This window comes from Equus caballus, chromosome 6, assembly GCF_041296265.1.
Source record: "Equus caballus isolate H_3958 breed thoroughbred chromosome 6, TB-T2T, whole genome shotgun sequence".
Lineage (NCBI taxonomy): Eukaryota > Metazoa > Chordata > Mammalia > Perissodactyla > Equidae > Equus > Equus caballus.
The window spans coordinates 82,148,757-82,163,242 of NC_091689.1; the positions used below are offsets into that span (position 1 = coordinate 82,148,757).

General features: G+C 56.4%; 1 protein-coding gene across 1 annotated transcript in view; it reads right to left on the reverse strand.

The window, feature by feature from the left end:
- The window catches only part of FIGNL2 (fidgetin like 2), a 28,361-nt gene extending 24,186 nt beyond the window's left edge, over window positions 1–4,175 (reverse strand). The window contains exon 1 of the mRNA XM_023643594.2: window positions 4,045–4,175. The gene's annotated coding sequence lies outside the window, so the exon portion shown is untranslated. The remainder of the gene's footprint in view (window positions 1–4,044) is intronic.
- Window positions 4,176–14,486: the final 10,311 nt, after the last annotated feature.

A 14,486-nucleotide genomic window follows, 5' to 3' on the forward strand; every position in this document is an offset into this window, starting at 1 on the left:
ATCAACAGCAATTATAGCCCTGAGCACTGTCACCTGCGTTTCTGACCAGGCCCTCATAGGCCCACAGTCATTCAAGAGAGGATCTCAGGGCTCCCAGCTCCCACCTCACTTCATCTTCACAATAACGCTTACGAGGTGGGCACCGTTCCTAGTCCCCTTCCCAGATGAGATAGAGAGGATTTACTAAGTGCTCCGTAAGTGTTCGCTATGATTCATCAAGACGCTTATGGAATTGCTCAGAGAAGAGCTAGACTTTCCTGCCACTCATCCTTGTTCCCCGGGGACAAGTGGCTCCTAAAGCAAAATAACCCCTGGACACCCTCTCTCTAGGTGACACACTCAGAGAGGAGATGACCAGCCCACTCCCCGACCCAGGCAGTGTGAACCTGTCCCACTCAAGGGCTGGCCCAGCACCTCCATCTGCTACCCCTGGGCCCTTGGCTCATCCTGTCCCCGCCCCATGATCAGGCCAGGCAGACAGGGCGGGGTGTGGCGGTCAGGAGTGCTGAGCGACAGGCCCGATTCTGCCCTCAGCACTTCAGAGGGGGCTGGACTAGGGTGAGGGCTTCTTGATGTAGGGACCCCCTGGGCTTCAGGGGTCCAAGAACCCTCCACAGCAGAATGCAAGGTCTGGGTCAATTGATGGAACCACATTTTTCTGGGGACAGCTTTCATCGGTCCCTCTAAGGGATCTGTAAATCAAAAGAAGTTATGGACCCCCAGACTGGGGGATCGTGAAGGCTCCTTCCATCTCTAGTAGTCTTGGGCTATACGCATTCAAACATAAAGGCCAACTCAGCTGCCACTCCAGGAAATTCTGGTTTCTTGCTTCTTTGACTGCAGCACAAGGCCTGGGGCCCGGTGCCATGCAAGGTCTCTCCTGCCTTGATCTCCCTCACCAGCCCACCAGCTCCCAGAAGGGAGCAGGGCCAGCCCAGGCCTGAGATGGCAGAAGACACCAGGACGCCCCATGGTCGGCCTCGTGAGGCTCATCCCTGTCCACAGCCTCTGTCCTCTGGAAGGCAGGGGCTCAGGGTGTTGGGGACTCCCGGGCCTCGGGCCCACCTCTCCTGCTGCAGCCCTGGAACCTCACCAAGCCGTGCTCCTGCCGGGAGCCTGGTTTTCATTAAATCGGTAAAGAAGTCATTAACAGCCAGCCAAGTCAAGAAGAACCAAAGTTCTGCTGGAAGGCACAAGGAGGGTGAGGAGACCGGGGGCCGGCCCCTGCCCTCCCCGGCTGACCCATGGGGGAGGGGGAGACGGGGAGGCTGGGCTCCTAAGGGTCCAACGACAGCAGCAGTAGAGATGGGGGTGGAGAGTGGGGGCAGTCTTGGCCCAGATAATAAGCAATTGTTAATGTGATCCATATGGATCCTGACTGGCCTCTCTGTTTAACAGGATGATAATGGCAGGGAAAGAATGCTGGTCTGTGGGGAAAGGAAGGGGCAAAGTCCTCCCCAGACTTGGGGGGTGGGGGAGGGTCAGCAACAAGAAGGAGGAGACCCACCCAGGGGTCTCCACCCACCCAGGAGCGCAGAGCTATTTGCTATTTGCCCAAACGTGTCCAGATTCAGTGCTTTACAGGCTGCCCTTACGAAACCCCTTTTATTCCACCAAGAAATATCTACGGGGCACCCACAAGATGCCAAGCCCGGTGCCAGGCCCAGTGCGGGCAGGGAACTCCAGGCCCCACCACTGTCCTGCAGGAGGCAAAGCCTAGTGTGGACACAGCCACAAAGGCTGAAGGGAGGCACAGGTGCAGAGCTGGGGGAGCACGGAGGGAGGAGGAGCCAGTGACAAGAGCTGGGGACTCTGGGGAGGCTGCATGGAGGAAGTGTGGCATCTGAGCTGGGCCTTGAGGAATGAGGAGGTTGGGGAAAGACAAGGACAATGGGGAAGGCATTTGGCTGAGGGGACACCAAGAGCAAAGGCAAAGAGGCGTGAAATTGCGTGGAGGGAGTCTGAGATCTCGCAATAAAGCTGGAGCCCAGGCAGCGAGGGGGGGATTCTTGCTCCATAAAAAGCTGCGGCCATCCCATGGATGACGACGAGGAATGCAGGAAAGGGCCCTGGGAACAACACAGCCAAGCTGCTGCCTCCCCCTGCCCCCTCCAGTCTGTGTACTGGAATTGTCCCCTCAGGGGGTCCTCAGCCCAGCTCAGCCCACCCTTACACCACAGCCAGAAAACCCCGCAGGGCCTCGGAGGCGAACCTCATCCGTGTGTTTCTCAGTCCCTTTTTCTTCTCCTGGAGACATCGGGGTCCCCCTAAGGAATGGGGGTTATCTGGGCTTCACCAGGAGCCACTCCACTGCCCCAATCCCTTTGCCCCAAGAGGACTTTGCCCCAGAAAATGCCCCAGCGAGGGCATGAAGGTCGCTCCTTACAGGGGTGGCTGCTACGGACACCAATGGAATCAAGTGGAAATAAACGAAATGGCGTTAAATGTGGGAAAGGGGGATTTACGAGGCCTGTCACCCGCTCGGGCACGGCCGGCCAGCAAGCCCCGCCCCTTTCTCGCCCACCCCAGGAAGTCCCGCTCCGCCCCCTGCCCCGCAGCCCGCGGGCGCCGGGTCCCCGCGCGGCGGCACCCAGGCGCCCGGCGCGTCCGTCCTGGGCGGGCGCAGGCTCCGCGGAGACCGGCGCGTGCTCCGGCTAGGGGTCGGGGAGCGAAGCCCAGCCCGGCCGGTCCAGGAGGCACGGGGCTTTCGGGGTGGAGTCTGGAAGGGTCTGGAGCTCCCTCCGCAAGGTCAGAGTTCTTTGGACCACGGCACCCCCGGGTCCACTCCAAAGACGCCACAAGGAAGGCTCTGGGGACCGAGAAGTCCCCCTCCCCGCGGAAGCCCAGAGTGGGTTGGAACCGGATCCCCACTGCTCGCTGCCTGGCCCAGGGCAGGAGCCCGCTCGGCCGCGGCAGCCCGTGCGGACGACAACACAAACATTCTTCCGTCCTCTATTCTCCTCCAAATTAGGTATCCATGGAGACAGGGCCAGGCAGCCTGACAGCCCCACGGCCTAATCCTGATTTAGTGACCGTCCCTTTAACAGCCCACCCACCCGTCCACCCACCCCTGCGCGCCGGGCTGCCGCTGGGCGCAGGCTCCAGGCCGCTCACACGCTCCCCGCGCAGCACCCCCCCAGGCCGCCTCCCTCCGGGAGGGACTCGGGGCCTGGAGGGGCCAGGGAGGGGGGCCTGCATTTGCTGAGCACCTACTGTGTGCCGACCCTCTGCGGAGGACCCTCTACAGAGCGGGTTCCTAGCAAGGGAATTTCTGTGTAGACCAAGAGAGGGCTCTTGGAGTGGGAAGTTTAAGGGGCTCTCTCCAGAGAGCTGGGAGCTCAGAGGGTCTCCCGTGCGGCCTGTAGCCCACGGGTGAAGGTAAGTGCTGCTTCCTGCAGCCCCCTGACTCTGAGATGGGGGCTATGCTCTCCCGGGCCAAAGAGAAGAAAGGACGGGGTGGGCAGCAGGGGCGCAGGGCCCGAGGTGGCCTCAGTCTCCTGTCACTGCCCCGTCACCATGCTGGGGAATCTCCGGGCCAGGAACCCAGCCCCCACCCCCTCCCACACACACAGGGGCCGCTGGACAAAGACCTGACGGAGTGGGAGGGGCCTGCGGGCCGGCCCTCGGGCTCCGGACACAGGATCCTTCTGGGATCCGAACCCACAAATCCTGGCTCCCCAACCCCCAACCCCGCAGGCTCCCCCAGAGCCGGCGGCTCGCTATTGCTGCAGCCTCCGCACCAAAGGGGGCGGCGAAAAGGGTGCCCGTCGGCAGCGGGGAGGGGATCCCCTTCTTTGCCCGCCCCCTCCCCCCGGGAAGTGACCCTCGGCTCCCACGCACCCGCCCGGGTCTCTCGCTGGCCTTGCCCTTCGACCCCCGCCTAGTCGAGGCCCGCGCCCCGCAGCCCCCGCCCTCTCCGGCCCTCGCACTGCCCCGCGCCCGCGGACAAAGCTCCGGACACCCCGACCGAACGGTCACCACCCCCTGACCCCGGGCCGCCCGGGCGCCCCCGTGCCTGCCCCCGCCGGGCCCGCGGTCCCGTACCTCGGCATCCCGGCCGGGTCCTAGGTGAGTGTGCGCGGCCTGGGGGGGCGTCCGGCCCCGGGGCCGGGGCGCGGGCAGGGGGCGACAGGCCGGGGCTGGGGGGCAGCGGCGCTCACCATCCTGGAGCCGCTACTGCTGCGGCTGCTGCGGCCGCCGCGGCCGGGAGCGGGACTGGGCAGTGGGGGTGGCCGGACAAGGGCCGCCCCGGCTCCCCCCGCAGGCAGGACCCCCACCCCCACCCCCGCCTCCCCTTGCCCGCCCCCAGCGCCCTCCCTCGCAGGCCTTTGCTCCCCTCCCCTTTCCCTGCTCCTCCCCTCCCTGGGCGCCCCTCCCCTCCCCAACTCCCGCCCCCTCTCGGGCCCTCTCCACCCCGGCTCCCTCCCGCCTCCCCCGCCGCGCCCCGCCCCGCCCCCACTCCCCTGGGCCCGCCCGGCCCCTCCTCTCCACGCTCCGGGCCCGGCCCCGCCCTCTCCCTCCCCTAGCTCTAAAATAAATTAGCCACAGAGGGGGAAAAAAGAGCAAATGACCCTTGGTGTGGAGAGTGTCCTTGCGCCACTCTCAGGCCCGCCCCCGCCTCTCCCGGGCCGTCGGAGTGGGAAGTGGGGGTGGGGGTGGGGACCGGGCCGGCCGGTGAGGGTGGGGGCCGGGTCGCCGAGCGGGGAGGTCGGGATTGAGCGGCGGCCCCCGAGCGTGTCCGCGGGGTATGAGCGGCTTCCTGGGTCGGAGGGCAAAGGGGACGGCAGCCGCCCGGCCCGCCCCGTCCGCTAGCCGCCCTAGACCCCTCTCCTGGGACTGCCTCGGCCCCTCGGCCAAAGGCTGATGGACTCTCGCTCTCCTCCCCCGCCCCCCGGTGAACTGAGCACCTACTCGGACCGACCCCCGGGATGCGGAGGGGTGGGACACACACGGCCCAGCAAGTCCACGGCTCTGCCCTAACGCCACTCCGAGTGGGGGCGGGTGCAGGGGAGGAGGGCGAGCCCTGCTCCGCTGAGGGTGGGAATGGGGCCGGCTTCTCTGGAGGGCTTCCCCGAGAAGGCGGCATTCCCGCTGGGCCAAGCAGGATGAATCCCAGACCGGTGTCCGAAGGCGCTCAGTGATTGGTGCACTCATTCAACAGATACAGAGTGAGCGTCTAGGCTGTGCCAAGCATTGGGCTAGGGGCTGGCGACACCTGAGAGAGTCTCAAAGGCACAGCCCTGTCCTGGTGGAGCTCCCAGTCCACGAGTAGACAGAATTCTATCAGAAGCATAGACGCAAGGCTCCAGGGGTGATCCAGGCCCGAAAGGGATCTGCAGGGCCAGCAGCCCACAGCAGAACCCGCTTTGCCCCAGGAGGTTGTAGGAGATGGGGCTGACCTTGGGTTGGAGGGTCCAGACACATTTCTTCCGTCTCAAGTGGAGGAGATGTTGAGCGCTCAGAGGATCCCAAGATTGACTGTGGTCTCACCCAAGGGCAGTACTTGAGGGTCCTGCCGTCAGAGGTGTTTTTGTCCATGTGGGCGCTGCAGCCTCTTTGAATGCCAGCAGGACAAGGTTGTCCCTGCGCCCCTCCCCCCAGCCTGAGGTCAGCGCTCTGTCCTGTGGGCTTTGCAGAATTCTGAACACTCCCCTTCCCTTCTCCTAGGATGCTTCCTCCAGAGGCTCTGGGGTCTCACTGGCCCCCTCTGGAGGCTCTGGGTTCTGACCTCCCAGGGCACCCCTGTAGGTGCACCTCAGGGAAAGGGAAGGGCCAGGCCCTCAGTGGCTCCCATGATTTCCCAACCCACATATGGAAGCAAGACCAGCACCCAAGCAGGTTCTGGAACTCACCAAGGTCCATCTTCTCCACTCCCAGAATCCTCTCTTCCTCTCCACTCCACAGCCCCAGGACCACATCCTGGCACAGGGGAGAGATGTGTCCAGGCCCAGAACGCTAGTGCAGCCCCTTGCTTCATAATCAGAAAGGCAGGGGCCGGCCGGTGGCATAATGGTTAAAGCATGCTTGCTTTGGCTGCCCGAGTTCACTGGCCTGGATCCCAGGCACAGACCTACACTGCCGGTCAGCCACGCTGTGACAGTGACCCACATACAAAATAGAGGGAGATTGACACAGATGTTAGCTCAGGGTGAATCTTCTTCAAGAAAAAAAAAAATAACATCATTATAAATTCATTAAAAAAATAGACTTTTTTTAAAAAAAATAAAGGCAAGATACAGGGAGCAACAGGCACCACCTTAAGAGATGTCCCTTGCTGAAGAGACAATCGCAGCATAGCAGTGGTAGAAGGAACTTGCTGATATTTCCTTACTTATGGGGCATCTGAGGCCCAGAGAGAAGTGACACACTTGGGGTCACACAGCAAAGCTGGATCTAGAGTCCACTGTACTCTTTCTGCTCCACCTGTCAGGCTCCCCAAATTCAGAAGCAGAGTTAAGGGAGAGGTCAATGTCCACATGAGCTGAGTGACCTCAGACAGTAGGACTAGTCCCAGGAGGCCAAGCCTGGCATCACCAGGGCATTGTGGTTGGGTGTCACTGGGGCCACACTCCACCAGGCTCCAGGGTAGGGGTGGATGACAGGAATGAGGCTGGAGGAAGGAATTCATTCTGTGCTCCCCTGGAGCATGGGTCCAGGTCTTCCTCATCCCCCAGGACCCTCCAGTGCTGGTGGGAAGGATGGGTTAGGCCTCAGGAAAGCCATCCCTGTGAGCCGGTAGGCCGGGTCAGGGTCGCAGGCCCTGGCCGGACTCTGTGAGGGAAGGCTCTGCGTCTTGGAGGTGCTGAATTGGTTCTGATGGGCAAAGTAGCGTGGGTTATGTTCAGGGGTTTAGTTAGCAGGTGGGGGTGATGTTGGGCTCTTCACCCCTCTGCCCCCCATCCTGCGCCAGTGCTCAGGCAATGAAGTGTGGCTCCCCTCCCAAGCTCATTAAAGTCCTGTTAATACATCATCCAGCCTCCTGGGCTGACACATACTCCGTCCTGGCAAATGGCCCTTCATCCTGTCCCTCCGTCTGCCCTTCTGGAGTGGGGGGGGGGGGGTCTGTTCTCCGAAGGCTGCCTGTTGACCCCTCTCCTGGCTGTCCGCAGTCTAGGGATCTGTGCCCTGGGAGGCCCCCGCTGAGGACAGGCGGCAGGCTGGGCTTGTGATCATCCCGGGCTAGGTCAAGTGCCCAGCAATGGATTGGATAATAATAGTGGTGATGACGGCGTATTGCCATCATTCTTTCCTAGTTCTTTTCCTTGTATCACACTGAAGGTGGAGAATCCCACCCCCCACCCCGCTCCCAGGGGAGGCAGGTGCTCTGCGTGGCTGGGTCGCTGAGTGCCGGTGTGCATGTGGGGTGTGGGGCATGTGTATATGTGCAGGGGTGTGTGACCTGCCTGGTCCAGAGACTTGCAATAAGGTCTTTCTGAAAACATCAAGAAAATAACCTAGCTGGCCCAGGGAGAATCAGCACAGAGGGTTTTGAAAGGAGAGGAGAGTTAGAGGAAAGATGTGGAAGCCAGAGGGGGTGGGAGGGAGGAGCAGGTGGGGGGAGGAGGAAGGAAAGAAAAGGGCCCAGGGAAGGATGGGGGTGGGGGGAGGAAGGGAGAAAGAAATGGAAGAGAGGAAGAGGAAAGGGCGGGGGGACCTCTCTTTGTGGTCCTCTGGATCAGCCACGCAGGAGTCATTAAGAAGCAGGAAAGGAAGGAAATGTGTCGCCACTGGGGAATTGGGGTGCGCGCCCAGAGGACACCACACCCCACCGGCTGCTACACTCCCCCCCTGCTTGCCCTGGGCTCAGGCTGCTCCCCCAACAAAGGGAAACCTTCGCTTTCTGGCTGTTTGGCCTTTAAGGCCCAGTTTCCAGTGCCTCCCCACTCCTACTGTTTGTGTGCTTACGGTCCAATCCCCACCCCACAGCCAGCCAGGGGCTCTTAAGAGCCTCCCTGAGAATTACAAAAAGGTTCCCTTCCTCTGGGCAGACACAGCTCTGCGCTAGACCACACAAGACTTGGGAAGACGCGCTGGAGCTGTTTATCAGTTCCCTCCTTTCTCTCTGGGGCCCAACACTTGGGGACCCTAGTATCCACTTCCCAAATCCTTACCCCACATCTGCGTCTGCCTTTTGGTCTGTGAGCAGAAGCACACCCACTTCACCCTAATCCTGTAGCACAGCTTTTGGGCCAGGACCCCAAACTGCACTGTCATCCCCACATGTACATTTATCATACAGCCTCACAGAACCTCTCACTAAGCACTCACACCGTTTTAATACCTCAGAGTCTCTCCCTGGATCATCAGTTCCCCTAGTCTGCCTGGGGAGCTCCTATTCATCCCTCAGAACCCAACTCAGATATGCCTTCTTCTGTAAAGCCTTCCCTAGCTATCCCCCAGCCCCTACAGAGCTGATAGCTCCTACCCCAGAGCTCTCCGAATCCTTTTATCTAGGTTTCAGGGATTCAGCACAATACCCTGCTTCCTAGAGGAACCGGTCCCTTCCTATACCCTGTCCAATGGCAGAAGACTCCACTCAGGCCTGCCTGGCTCACTCTCTCACACACGCCAGCTCCTCTGGACCCCCACTGGACTTCTCCCTTCCCTAAAGCTTACAGCCCCGGGGCAGAATGGGGAACTGGAAATCCAAGTTGCCCAGAGGTCTCCCTGCCCCCACTCTGCCCTCTCTGGGGCTGGCCTGACAGGAGATTCCCAGCACATCTGGTTGTACTTAAATCATCCAGCGCCCAACTGCCCAGGCATGTTCCCCGCTTTTCTTCCCCCCTGCCATGGCCTCTTCCCCTTCCAAAACCAGCCTCCCAGTTCTCTCCTCAGGGATGCCTTCTCTGATTGGCTCAACCTCTGCGACTGCAGCACACCCTTGAAACTCCCCCTCTCAGGATCTGGGGTCTGGGCCAGTGTGTACCTCGCATGGTTCAGTGTGGAACCCCATCCTTTCTGAGCTTTGCTCCTGCATAGAAACCCTCCCCCAGGCAGGGAGGGGAGCTGAGCAAGGGCCTCTGCTCTGCACCCTCAGCCTCCAGAGTGGCTGCCTCCAGTTTCCGGGGTGTGCGGTGGGAGTGGCAGTATTCCTGCCTTTTTAAAGCTTTGGTTCAGATCAGACAGAGAGCTCTTCCTGCTGTCAGCCATTCTCCAAAAGCCTTGCTAATATTCAAGAACAAAAGGGAGAGAAATACAGAGAATACCACAAGTACAAAAAGACGCAGGCTACAAAGAACAGATTTGTGACCTACTACAACCTGCTTCCCCAGCAGGGCCGAATTTTCCTTCCTTCCTTCATTCCTTCAATAGCATGAACTGATGCCCAAGTGGACTAAGCTCTGAAAATAGAGACTTGAATAAGATCCCAATGCTTCCCAGAGAACCCACAGTCAGCAGAGAAGCGGACAGGTGGACGAACAGATGCAAAAGGCTGTGATGGACGTGAGTGGGGAGGCAGTGGGGTGCAGTGGTTGAAGGTCAGAGACCCTGGGGTGGATCCCGGCTCCCCTACTTTCCTGCTGCGGGCTCCCATACCCCGGGGCAGGGCACTAACCTGCTGGAGCCTGCCTCCTCACCTGTAAGGGGAATGAGTGACCTGAGAGGGAGGTGGGTTCAAATAAGATGATGTGTGTGGAAGCGCTTTGTGAAATGCTGCATGAGTCGTTGCTATTATTATTAGGCTCAAACACTGCCTGTCTGACGCTCATCGCTCATTCTTCTGAAGTCTGAACAGCTGTCTTTGCCTACCTTCTGGGGGCAGGACCCACAGTGCAGAAACTTCTGTGGGGGACACCCCGCCCAGAGCAGCGGGCAGTTAGGGACCACGCACATACACGTACTTTTGTCATACAAGTTAGACACCTGTTTACAAAAATTAGAAAATATAGATAAGTACAAAACAAACAAAGAAACAAACAAAAATCAAACACCCTTAATCCCACCATGCAGAGATAACCACTGGTAAGACTTTGGAGGAGCCAGATGTTATTCTAGATGGTGGCCCAGAGAGAGAGATCTCCACACCATTTTGTAATCTGCTTTTCTCAACGGACAAATATTGTTAATATCTTTTCCTGTCTATAAATATATTTATACTACATAATTTTTATTGACAGCTTAATATTCCATCCTGTGGATATGTAAGAATTAATTTAACGTTTCCTTTGTTGTCGATTTTTGTTTTTTTTGAGAAATAAAAACTCGGGGCCCCGGGGCCAAGTGGTTAAGTTCGCGCACTCTACTTCGGTGGCCCAGGGTTTCGCTGGTTTGGATCCTGGGTGCAGACATGACACCACCCATCAGGCCACGCTGAGGTGGCGTCCCATATGCCACAACTGGAGGCACCCAAAACTAAAAAATATATACAACTATGTACTGGGGGGATTTGGGGAGAAAAAGGAAAAATAAAATCTTTAAAAAAAAACGATGAACAGACTTGTAACATCCACCTCTGTGCATGTGTCTGATTAGGATAAATTCTGAGTAATGAGAGGCTGGGAATGCATTCCTTTAGCTTTGAGGAGCCACTAGCCCAGGCCTCCAGGCAGTGCTCGCACATCTCCTCCAGGCAGCCCTCCCAGACTGACCTTCCAAGACCCGGTGCATCTCGCAAGGCTCAAATCTTTCCCGGTAGCTTCATCCCATAGCGACCTGGCCTGGAAACCCTGAAAGATGCTCTCGTAAGGCCTGGCTGGTGAAGGCCTGAGGGGCCGGGGTGGAGAGCACAAAGCAGACTTGTCTGGGGCACGGAAGGAGGCCCCGCCCCCTCGGGGCTACTGGTCGAACATTCCTCCCAGGACAATGGCTGCCTCGGGAATCCCGAGAATGAAGGAGGCCCGCTGGCTTCCCGAAGCCACCCTCCCCTCCACCCTCCACCAAGTGGTCCCGTTCCCAAAATGGAAAGACGAGGCACTTTGCATTGGGGGCGGGGTGGGGAGGGGCAGTGCCTCCATGCCTACTGCCACCGCCCCCTCCCTTTACCAACTCTAATCCACAGTGCCCCGGCTCGGTCGGCTTGGCCACCGAGGCCCTGTGGATCTAGGCAAGTCCTGCTCCCTCTGGGGGCCCCTGCTTCCTCAACTGTAGCATCTGGGGCTTGGGTTAAGTAGTTGCTAAATTCCCACAGATCTAAAATGCCATAATGCAGTGGCGAAGACAGGCACAGGCTTTGCAGCCAGATTGCCTGAGTTCAAATCCTGGTCTGCCCTTTACCCTCTCAACTTAACACCCTGGCCTCAGCTTCCGCATCTGTAAAGTGGGTTGATGACAGATGCCCATCCCTCCTGAGGCTGTCTGGGGAGAACGAGAATGCTCAGGAGGCAAATTGTGGATTCGTCTAAACCTATGAATTGCGATTTACACAACTCCAGTGCTGACTGGATCCCCCATCCCTGTCCTCTCCCTCGCCCAGCCTAGATTTTGGCCCCTGGACATTTGCCAACAACTGGCCACATCCCTGGGAGATGAGAGGCAACTGGTGTCCCAAAGACGATTTCCTCTTGCGTGTTTCCAGATGCCCTTGGATGAGCCATAAAGCCGTAAAGCTGTAAAACTGGAAAGGCAGTGGGGGCAAATAAAATTTAAAATATAGGAAAACTTCTGTGTCAGGTCACACGTCTTCATTTTTGTTTGGGAAATGCAGGCATTTCCAGCGCAGCCAGCAATTGCTAGGCACGTGGGCTACATAGGACTCCCGGCTCTTAATGACCCATTGGAAGATAAGGACTAACACACTTAAATAGTGAATATGGGTTTCCTACAAATATTTTTGAGCCCAACCTCCTTCCACTCTCCCTCAGACACCTGTTCTCTCCTTCTCCTTACTCACCTTCTCAACCCTACTCCTATAACCCCCCTGAAGTAAGGTCCTTGGCTGCAAGGACCAGAACACTCTCCTCACGATGGCTTGTCCAATACGGAAATGCATGGTCATATTTCATCCAATTTAAATGCCACTGATGTTAAGAAGCACTGTTACTTTATGTACCATTAGAAAGAAAAAACACTGCCAATTAAACTGACACAAGGATTTCCATCACTTAGAATTTTTATTTTACATTTATTTTCAAAGCTCTTTTAGACTTACATGGAAATATATATATTTTAATATAAATTACTCTTGTACAGATGTAACAAGGAAAATATGAGTGAAATAAATTGGTTAAGGTTTTCTTTAAACTTTGTCACATTCAGAGTCTGATTTTAGGGAATCAGTTTTCAACTTTGAGCTGTTTATGTGTTTTTCCACACAGACTCGTTATGTGGGCCATCAGGAGTACTGCATTTCTTAAAAGACCGCTCTACTGATTTCATGACCTGTGGCTGTGTAAAGACTTACCCCAAATCTTAGCAGCTTAAAGCAACAAACATGTGTTGTCTTACAGTCTCTGTGGGTCGGGAATCCGGGGGTGGTTTGGCTGGGTGACTCCAGCTCAGGGTCTCTTAGGACACAGCACTCCAGCTGCTGTCTGGGGCTGCAGCCATGGGGGCTGGAGAACTCACTTTCAAGTTCACTGTCAGGGCTGTCGGCAGACCTCAGTTCCTAGCCCGGTACTGGCTGGATACCTCAGTTCTTCAGCATGCTAGTGGGCCTCCCCATAGGCCACCTGATGATCATCATGACGAGGCCACTGGCCTCCCCGACAACAAATGACCCAAGAGAGAGCAGAAGAGAGCATTCAAGACAGAAGCCGCAGTCCTTTTGTAACCTAACACTGGAAGTGACATATCATGATTTCTGCCCTTTACTACTGCTCCCAGAGACCAACCCCGCACGATGTGGGAATGGGCCACACAGGGGGTGACTAGCAGGAGGTGAGGACTGTGAGGGGGCCATACTGCAGGCTGCCTACCACATCCACTGTTACCTCTGGAGTTTCCTGCCAGGCCGCTGACATCCACTCTGGAAGTTTTGACGCCGGCAGATGATCTTGCCATACAGTCGATAAAAGTATCGACTAGTTGGACTAGTTGATAGTAAGTTGATAGTAAGTACTAGTCAGGACTCAGAATCCTTACATGGTTTGTGGCCTGAAAGCTCCTAGGGTTGTAGTTGTCCTGTCATGACACCAGGAAAGTCATCAAGTTTGCACAGGTGCAGGAAGGACAGCAGAGCATGAGTGCTGTGTGGCTGACAGCACATTAAGATGCTGTTGATTGCAAGAAGTATGCAGATTTCAGAAATGTTCAAACGTGTCCAAATGTGCATTTTAGAATTGATCAAACATAATATTTTACGTAAGAATGAGAAATGGTGGCTCCAGAGCTGATTAATTCAGAGGCTCAACACCTTCTTCAGGGACCCAGGTTTCTTCCAAATTTGCATCTAACACCCTCAGCACATTTACTGTGCCCCAGGATGGTTCCCCTCAGGTCACAAAATGCTGATGCAGCTCCAATCATCCCATGTGGGCCTAACAAACCCTCGCAGGTGCCTCCTTTTAAGAGCAAGGACACCTTTCCCACAGACTTCCAGAAAATTTTCCTTTTTTTCTCAATGACCAGATATTGTTACTGCCTGTAGGTTCAGCTAGTTAGGACCAGGTTCAGTTAGGACTAGGTTCAGTTGCATATGTTAGCAAAACTCAGAGGGATTTAAACAAGATTGAAGTTTCTTCTTTCTCATATAAAAGAAGTCAAGGTAGGCAGTGCTGGTGTGGTGGCTCCATAGTTTCAGTGTCATCAGGGACCCAGGCACCATCCATCGCATGTCATTTCATTCTCAAATTCACCTCGTGTTCCAAAACGGCTGCTGGAGGTCCAGCCATCAGATCCATGTTGTAGCCCAGAATGAGCAAAAGCGGAAGGGCAAAAGGTTGTTCCTCAGAAGAGTCAGCTCCCTTAAGCAACCTTCTCAGGTGTCTCCCAGAACATTCCTATTTACATCTTATTGGTCAGGACTTAGTCCCGTGGCCACACCAACCTGCAAGAAAAGCTAGAAACATTTATTAGCTGGGCACTGGGTCACCCTAAATAAAATCTGACTCTTTATTACTAAGGAAGAAGAGAGGAGAATGGATGTTGGGTGGCCACAATCAGTGTCTTCCACTGTCCTCATTCTTGAACCAATCCCTGGGCAGGGGACAGGATTACTAGGATTGTTTAGATGCACTGGGATTTGCTCCTGGGTTAGACATGGGGTTACAGTTCTTGAGAGGTGGATCTCTGAACAAAGTCTGAATTCTGTGAACAAGGAGGCAGCCGATGAAGCAGTCACCATGGGTTATTTACCAACAACCATTGCCCTCCTTTCTGGGTGAAAGAACCTTCATTTTGCTCAGGACCAGACTGAGCCCCTCCAGAGCCCCAGGGGTGAAACTCGCTTAGTCTGAGACACCTGTGGGAATTCCATTCCCTCCACCAATGCTTGGTTGGAGAATGGAAATGTAATATGACTATGAGACATGAGAAGATGTTCCTCGGGAGACTTCTGGAAAGATTTCTCAGAAGCCAAAAGAGAAATAGCTTCTCTTGGCCTCTAAAGG